Source organism: Accipiter gentilis, chromosome 18, assembly GCF_929443795.1.
Source record: "Accipiter gentilis chromosome 18, bAccGen1.1, whole genome shotgun sequence".
NCBI classification, from domain to species: Eukaryota; Metazoa; Chordata; class Aves; order Accipitriformes; family Accipitridae; genus Astur; species Astur gentilis.
The window spans coordinates 27,925,953-27,935,218 of record NC_064897.1 but is presented as its reverse complement, the minus strand read 5'-3'; positions in this window follow the sequence as shown (position 1 = coordinate 27,935,218).

Below are 9,266 nucleotides of genomic sequence, written 5' to 3'. Positions count from 1 at the left end.
GTACAGATGGGAAGTGTTATTTAGTAGAGAAGCCTTATTAATCATCATTACGGTTTCCCTGAGTCTCCCTTCCACTGCAACCTTCATCCATGCTTTCATTTCCTCTTATCCTGACCCATTTCCCTATTTTGCCTCAAGTCCCAGTTCACTCAAACATGCCCCCAATATCACTCTCTTGCTGTTAGTGTTGTACAAGGAAAAGCTATCATCTTCCTTGCACTTGAATAACTTTATTTTAAATGAATTGGAGATTAATGAACTAGTTTAACATTTCCCCCTTTTTGAAATTCCTGCTCTGGCCTCTTTTCATTCCTTTTCTGCACTAAAAGTGAAACAACACTGAAGATTGAAGGGTCAGAAGGAGAAGTGGCTCAGGAACAAACCAATATGGTAAAAACCAAGAAGCTGCTACTCCCAAATATTACACCAATGATCTCTAAATGACTTGCAATGAGGCAGCTCCATCACTTAAAAATTCAGTAACATCAGCCCAGTTGGGGAATTAACAGGCCACACATTGCATTTAGAAAGCATCTCAGGAGCCAACCCAGAGACCTCTAGACAAGGAAGTTTTCAAGTTAGGCCCACCAAATGGCATGAAATAGCCTTTAAGAGCAGAGTATCTAAACATCTGGAGGAACAAGCTGTGACAAACTCCAAGCTTCTTTTTTATATACACGCCAAAGAAAATCATGTCTTACCACCCCCCAAATATTTTAAAGATGACAAGCTAGTGAATGAGTGAAATTGGTCAATGTTTACACCCCAGCAGAATTAAAATCCTTACTATCACAGTGAGTTAATTTTGTGGTGGATAGAGATTCATTTCTAGGCTGTGTCACATATTACTTAAACGCACTTATCTGGAAATGAGAACACCCAGTGAGTGACAAAATTGCAGACACCAAGTTATCTGAGGTAGCCAAGATCAGAAGGAATAGGGAAGAACCTGAGTGAGACCTAAGCAAACAGACAATGTGATAATAAGTTATATTCAAAGTCAGTAAATGCAAATAATACCTCTAAAGAGGGGAAACTGTACATTATTCACACATCTTTCAGATTTATGAAATAACTGTCTTAAAGAAAGGAATTGAGATGGCAATAGGAACAGCTGAATGCTGAGCTCAGCTTACTGTGCAGCTGTGGCAAAAAACCCAACCACGATGTCAGAACACAAGAGGAACAGGATGAAATGATACAAAGACTGTGCTGAGCCCTCTAATTCAGGGGTGGGATCACACCCAGATTATTATATGCAGTGCTGGTCACCATCTCAAAGGAAAAAAAACAGAAACGGAGAGGGTAGGTAAAACATAGCCATGACCATGATCACACTACACAGTTTAAGAGGAGATAAACTGACAGCTCTTGTAGATGGAGTACCAACCTGGCCTAAGGCCATTCCCCATGTCCTTACCTTCTCCACTGCATTTCAGGCAAAACAGCCACCTGGATTTCCCCACATATCACTCCCTACCAAGGTGTTTCAGTTGCTTCAGGACTGGCCCGCAAGAATCAATTCTTGCATTGAATTTAACTCCTATGAATATTAAAGCTCATAGCTGGAAACATCTCTCATTTTTTCAGTAGTTGATTTCCCCCTTCCCTCCACTGTTGCTATTATTGAATTCCCTACTTCTGTTATGTAAAGTAATTTGTGCTATTGTGTTCGGAGAATACAGCTAGCACGGCAGATAGCATATGAAATAAGATGATATTGTATCACTTATCTGAAAATCTGTGCTTACAGCAGAGGAGAAAGGAGGAGAGAGGGTGCCTGCAGAAAGAGCAGGGGGGTGGTCTGGGAAGGTACCTGGACTGGAGCAACAAGGTGGGCACTGCCTTGTGGTACTGCACAAGACACTCAACAGCAAGCAGCCCAGGGGAGATGGCACACGCGTATCACGGATCCTCGTCCCCACCATCCCAGGTGATGCTCACCGAGGAGCAGAGCGGACGCATGCAGCAGAAGGGGTCCTCTGTCCCTTTTCTTCCTACGCCAGGGAAACAGCCTGCAGCAGTGCAGGCTCCTGGCAGCTCTGGGGGTTGCCAGCTACTGGATCCTGCTTTGTGTTTCTGAAAGAGAAGCTGTGGCGGAAACGATAAAACTCTCCTCCATTTGGACGAAGGAAAGGATTTTGTAGCGCATGGGCTTGCTTTGGCTGATTAAAAGCACAAGGCCATGCAAGGAAAGCAGTGCTTTAATTGCTGAAAATAGCTGGAATTAAAACTAATCACGAGCGTTTAGCATGCCATGGATAAAGATGTTTGAAAGTGTTTCTGCCAGGGGCCTGTGGGCTGCCTTTACATAGCTACAGGAAAAAGGTACACAGTCGCTCGCTAATGCAGCATCACGTCAACCTGTTTGCCTGCACACTCCGCCACCCTCCTCAGGGGCCCGAGAGCCCTACCAGGAGGGGACAGAGAGTACCAGGGCTCCACTCCGCCAGCAGCAAAGCCCAGCTCCCATCTTGACACAAAGTCACTTCACTCCCCGACCAAGGGAGTCTCTCCAGACTTGTGCGTCAACAGGCCAAGGAGCAGGAGACCCCCAAAGGCAGAAGGAACCACAGCACCCATCCCCTTCCCTCCGTCTCCTGCTGCAGCTCATTACTCCCCACAGTCACGGCTCTGCCGCCAAGATCTTCCTCTCGTCACACTCAACGGTGGTGCACTAGGGCTCTCTGGTCTGGAAGGTGCTACAAAAATGGCCCCAACAACAGCAATCCACCACCCACTCAGCCAACCTTGAAAGAATCAGTAAAGCGAAGTCCATCACAGCCCTGAAGTATCCGGTGGGTGTTCACTTTGCAGCACAGGGATGGACAAACTCCAAGCTCCTAAGCCAACCCAACCACGTCAGACAGCCGCCACACACATACCTCATGCTGCTGGCAGAGGGTGGCCAATTCACCCCCATCCACCTCCTACCCCCAAGCCTGAAGCCCCAATGTACCCAGCAGCTTTCCCGTCAACCAAGCCCTGCTCTCTGACACAGACCCAAAAGAGAAAAATCACTTGAAGCACACTCATATAGCTCATGGGCCACCAGTTGGCCTAGCTAATTCATTAGTGGGGCCTTTCCTTTTAATCTGTTACAACATTAAGTCCTTTGCTCCACTGGAGATTCCCCCAAATGTGGACAGAGCACAGCTTCAATAAGTCCTATCCCCGAGCTTTGAAGCAAGTTTTTTATTCATTTCAGGTTACATCAGGATAGTGCACTCTTTCCAGGTTCCTAGGAATTTCCTACATCTCCATTTTCTAGTATCCTCCTACAGACCCTAATCATGAATGATTTATAACCAAATTCAAAAGAAAGGGGACCCAGCTTGCAATTCTGAATGGCTTCTCCCTACAAATTGCCTGTTACTCCTCTTGCTAACTTTCTACTGTATTTCTGAATATTCAAACTGCTTAGGAAATGCCCTCTTCATTCATTCATATCATACTTCAGCTACTTACATACAGCAAAGATGTACAAGTGAATAATTCTAGCACATAATCACAAGGTCATATAAAACCAGCACTAGAAGTGAAACAGCTTTTGAACATCTGCAGGTTGTATTTTCGTGAACCCATAGCTCAGCAGTCACACCAGGCCATGCAGGCGAAGACATCTGCGTGCATGAAGACGAGCTTCCATTGTGTGAATGGCAAAGGTCTGTCACGCTACACCGGGATTCAGAATTTAAAGTCCACAGGAGAGTCCAGCCAGATTGCTTCAGCAGCACTTTCACAGGCATGTTTTCTGCCCTTGGCCACACTCAGAGAGGCCTAAGACTGCTGGAGGACTGAAATTATTTAAACTGACCTCCTGTGTGACAGACAACATGACAGTTACCTTGCAGACCTAAATGAGATTCCAGTGTTTTAGTGGTACCTGGTGCACACGTTCAGCCATATGAGTATCTGGCCGTAGAAACTCAAAGTGCTTTTTTTACAATGGGTCTTATTTAACAGTCCCAAATGATAGGTGCCAAAACTTCACTATTTCCAACTGAATGATTATGAGAAGTTATTTTTGTCGGCTTTTCCCTAAAAGAGGCAAGCTTGTCCTTATCCAAGCAGCAGATCCCTTTGCAATACTTCCACTTACTATCAAATCCTCTTTTACTGATGACAAGGTCAGCAGCCCCACCTTACCTTCAAAGCCCTTACCACCCCCCCACGCCAAATTCACAGCAGACATGCTGAGCCATGTCCCTTCCAGTCAGGACCAAGATGGTGAACAGTCAACTGTCAACCAAGGTGATCCCCACTCAGATCCCACAGCTGGCCAAATCAGGCAGCATGCTGTAAATCCAAGGAAGGTTCAGGAGTCAATGCTCTAGAGCATATAGGGCTATATTCACAGGACTGGAACCAGCAGGTTGAGGAAAGTGATTATTTCCCTTCACACAGTACTTGCTACATCATATATGGATACTTGGTTCAGCTTTGGATCTGTCAGTACAAGAAAGATAAAGTGGATTAGGTTCAGTGAAGCTCAGGGGGCTGAAGCACTTGTCCTGCAAGGAAAGGCTGAAGGACTGGGGCTTGTTCAGCCTGGAGAAAAGATTTGAGGGACCTAATAGCCCTCCATGTGGTACACAGAAGGAGATGGAGCCAGCCTTTTTACTGCAGTACATGGCAGGAGAACAAGAAACAACAGTCTTTAAATGAAACAGGAGAGAAAAAAGGTTTTCCCTACATAGATAGTGAAGCTATAGCAGACATTGCCCAGACGGGTGGTGCAGACTCCATCCTTTGAGGTTTTCAAAGCCCTGAGCAGCCTGGCCTGAGTTCAGTGCTGATGTCGCTTTGTGCAGGAGGTTGGACTCCTGAGGTCCCTTCCATTCTGAAGGATTCAACACTTTTTCTCCTCTCAAAACCACTGCACCCATTTCTTCAACTTCTAACCCCATCCAGCTATTAAAGTACAGTGGACATCTCAGTAACTGAATAAAATTGGATGGCTTTAAAAAACTAAACCTGTTCCTTAATCACAAAAAAAAAAAAATCAATACATGTATCGGAGGAAATCTTCCCTCCCTTCATCCTTCACAAAGGCAATGTCCCTCTGCCCTCCACACAGAGCATCCTTTTGTGAGGACAGATGCTCCACTTGCTCTTTCACTCCAGCTTACTGGGTTACAGCTCTACCACTACCCTTACTCTAGGATTTGGCAGCCTTGTTCTCTTGCCAGAGAAGGAAGAATTTTCTCTGCTTGACATGAAGAGATGTCACTTTTGTATTCCTGTCGTTTTCCCCAGATGCACATCACTCTCCCAGTCTCCAAGGGAATGTGCATATTCACACAAAGTTGGAAATGAATACGCCTGGATCAGCCCCCAGACTGGGCATGCATACACAGCCTTGTGCTAACACACCCACCCACTCAAAGATTAACTAAATTTTGACCTGATTGCATCCAATTAACCTGAATTTCTCACTTTCTTGCAAAGCAGTTTCCTTCACAAGCCCGTTGGCCTTTACCTTGTGGCTATATTATAAGTATGATGCCCTAGAAAAATTGAACAGGAGAGGAAAGCAAGGGTATGGAAGGAAGAAAGCAGTATAAGACAACAGTATAAGAAAACAGACAAGGGAGCAGAAAATTATCAGGGGTATTATTTTCTCACCCAATATAATTTTGCTAAAACAACCACTTACTTGTTTCATGCTTCCCCTCTATCTGCCTGTACATTCAGTGATGGGACAAGTATTTCGCCTTTTGACACATCAGGAAAGCACCTCCCGTTCTGCAGGTGCCTGCTGAAGCAAGGCGCTTGGGCACAGGCTTTAGGAGAGCCACATGCCAGGGGAGCCACTGCAATCCCAGAGATGAGAGCAGTGCAATACAAGGGAAATAAAGCAACAGAGAGCATTAATGGGAGGGGAAAAGACAGAGAAGTGGGACAATGCACAAATAGAACAAAAGAGGAGAAAAGAAAATGGAGAAATTAAAGCTAAGACACAGAAGCAAAAAAGAGTGTATGTAAGGCTGGCAGTAGGCATGGAGGGTGCAGTGGATGGAAGGAAAGTTATATTTCAATATATTCGAATCAAGAGAAAATGGCTCCAGAGTCCACAAAAACAAACAAGCAAAAAACCCAGAGCTAATTAGAAGAGACAAAGCTACAGTCCACACAGACCAAGCTCCTGCAGCCCACCGCTCCCCAGTGCTGCCCAGGCAGAGCCACTGGTCCCCTTCCCTGCAGGTACAGCTCTGGCACAGCAGAACCAGCCTCAGCTGGGGACATCACGGCCCAGTATACTTCCAATAAATTGTTATGGTGACATCGCAGAGAGAATGGGGGCAGATGGAGATGGAAAGAGAAGACCAAAAATGGGATTAAATGAGACCAAGCCCATTTGTCAAACAAAGCAGGACAAAGAAATAGGGACTTATTTTTGGATAGTGCTTCTGAAGTGAGTAACCCTGCCCCCTCCTGCTTGGTCCTGTAGCCCACCTCCCTCCCTCAGTTCACTGCTCTATTTTGGGTTTAATTATACACCGTGCACAGGGACTGGAACACACCATGATCTTCCCCGGTGCAGAATTTAAACTCTTCTGTTTTGCCTTTTCCCCTTTTCACTTCACACATAGACTTATTAAAAGAAGAAGAAAAAGAGAAAATCATTCTTTTGTTTCTCAAATGAACAGGAACACCGTTTGTTCCCCCCCCCCCCCCCCCCCCCTTTCAGTCAGGCTCATTCTCTGTGCCCCAGCACCGAGGCAGCTCTGTCAATTATGAGCAAAGGTTTTACAGGGCCATTTTTCTTCCTCCTTTCAGAAGGAGATAGCCTGAAAGGGGAAATATGCAAACAACTGTGAAGTAAAATAAGTGGGGCAGAAAGAGAGGACATATTTATTTGTTCAGTAATAAAGCAAAATTCCTTCACCCAGGTACAGGAAACTATTTCCACTGCTCCGTCCCCTTTGGGCAAGGTCCCCCCTCAATACCGCTGTATGCCACCCGGCCAGGCGGTCGCACTGGTGCAACGTCAAGGTGTGCCAGGTCTGGTGCACATCCTTGGCCACCAAGGTGGGAGGTGACAGCGGGGAGAGACCTCCAGCCAGGGACAGACCAGTGGCGAGGTCTGGGCAGAGGTGACTCGGGACTGGAGGAACCCTTGTCCCATAGGGAGACCATCCAGCATCAAGAGACCGACACCTTCCCTGCAGCCCTGGGCTGCCACGCTGCTCTCGAGGGAGTTCCTACAACAGGCACAGACCCTATTTGGGGACACCCGGACCCAAGGAAGGGAGAAAAATGGTTTTGGGGACAGCACGCAGTGCAGGCTATCGGCAGGCTAAACAAAACCAGCTCCTCCTAGACCACAGGTGACAAGTGCCAGGAGCTCACACAAGGTGACAAGGAAGCTGCCACCACCACCAAAGGCTGTGCTGATGGCACCCAGGAGAGACTTGCTGTTCCTAGACACTTCTTTTCACACAACAAAGCCTTCCTCTGCCCAGCCAGCTCTAAAGCATTCCTCTGCTGCCTGAGAGCATGCAATTAGCACTACTAATTATTTGCACAATTGCAATGCTTACGTGCCCCGGTCTGCTCCAGACCCATATGCCAGGTGCTGCACAGACAAAGCAAAAAGACAGCAAGCTGATTTCTTCCCTCCGCCACAGACCACCAAGGGAACCACAGCAGCCATGGCATTTGAGGCAGCAATATGAAATTGGGGGGGGGGGCTTTTCCTCTGCAGCCTCTAAGGGCAGGCAATGCCATTTCTCCCTGCAGCAGGCTCCCAGCAGAGCAGGCACGCCGGGCTTCGAGGTGAAGAGGAGGATGGCTGAAAACAAGGCACGGGGCGCAGACAGATGCCGAGGCAACGAGCCTCTTCCGTGCAGAGAGTTACTGGTGTGAGGCCTTCCTCCTTTATTCTTCATCAATGGAAAGATGAATCAGTAGATGCATATGACAGACTTAAAGCTCAAATATGTCAGTCTGAGGAAATATGGTTCTTTAGTGAAAAGATTAGGCTCATACACGGAATACAAAAGGACCGAGCAAGTCACAGACTCATGTGGGAAGCTTATTTAACCTTAACCCAAGCCAGAGAGATTTTTCAAATTCTGTGAAATGCAAATTTAGGCTTGAGACAGCAGAAGCAGCTATTCCAGGTGACATAATTTGAAAAAAGACAAAGAAATCCCCAGAGCTGAAAGATGCAGAAGATTAAAGCAACAATCGCAGATCTTCAGATCAGAAGTACAAAGGGCCAACTCCACACCCTGTCACAGCCAAGAAAGATCCTCTGGTGCCTCCACTGCAGCTGTACCAAGCCTTACACAGACAGGAAAATAAAAGCCAGAAAACACTTAGCATTTGGTCAATTATGTCATCAGTGCCTAGACACAAGAAATGCTTTTTCAAAAGTTACATCGCAGCTATAGCCAAAGCCTCTTGCATGCTTGGGCAGCACTGGGGCAATGATCCATGTCTTTTGGGAACTACAGTGACCACAGTACAAACTGCTTCAGGTTTGCAGCTACAGCTGAATAGAGACAGAGCTCTATCTTTTTATGCCAGGCACTGGTGCACCAGGCAGCATTAAGCCTAAAAAATAAATAGCATAGCTAAGGAAAATGCACAGAAATCTAATGCAGGGCATGCTGCTTATTCAGGACTTGAAGTACAAGAGCAAGTAACTATTTCCACCCTGCTCAAAAAAAGATAAAAAACAACCAACGGTAGCACTTAGTAACAACTTTCCATGCAGTGCATGCAGATCGAGGTATCATAGCTGACAGCCTGCCTCACTGCGATCCCAGACAGGAGGAGATCAGCTGCAGGTGTCTCCTGGCACAGCATGGCTGTCTCCATGGCCCTGCAGAGAAACACAGGGCTCCTCCGTTGAGTCGCCCTCCCATCGTGAGCTGCATTAAGATGGAGGGTAATCACTGCTGAGTCATTCGGATGGGACAGGAAAATAACCTCCAAGCAGGAGGAAGAGGCGGCAGAAGCAACCTTCAGGCTGGAAGTCAGCTCTCAGATGCGTTACAGAGGCAGAGCACCCAGGAAAAAAGTTCTTAAAAATCAATTTTTTTAAAAAAAAATCTCGTCTCCATTGTTGTCAAATATTTATCTTCCAAGCTGCAGAGCATGCCGAGGGGTGAGGATTTTCCTCTGTTGGCAGGACTCGGCATTAATGCAGACAAGCGGCAGGCTCCCAAGGCACAGGCAGGGGCTCTGCAGGGAGCAGTGTCTCCCTTGCATGCGTGTGCCCCAAGGCTGAACAGCCACATGGAGTCCCTGAT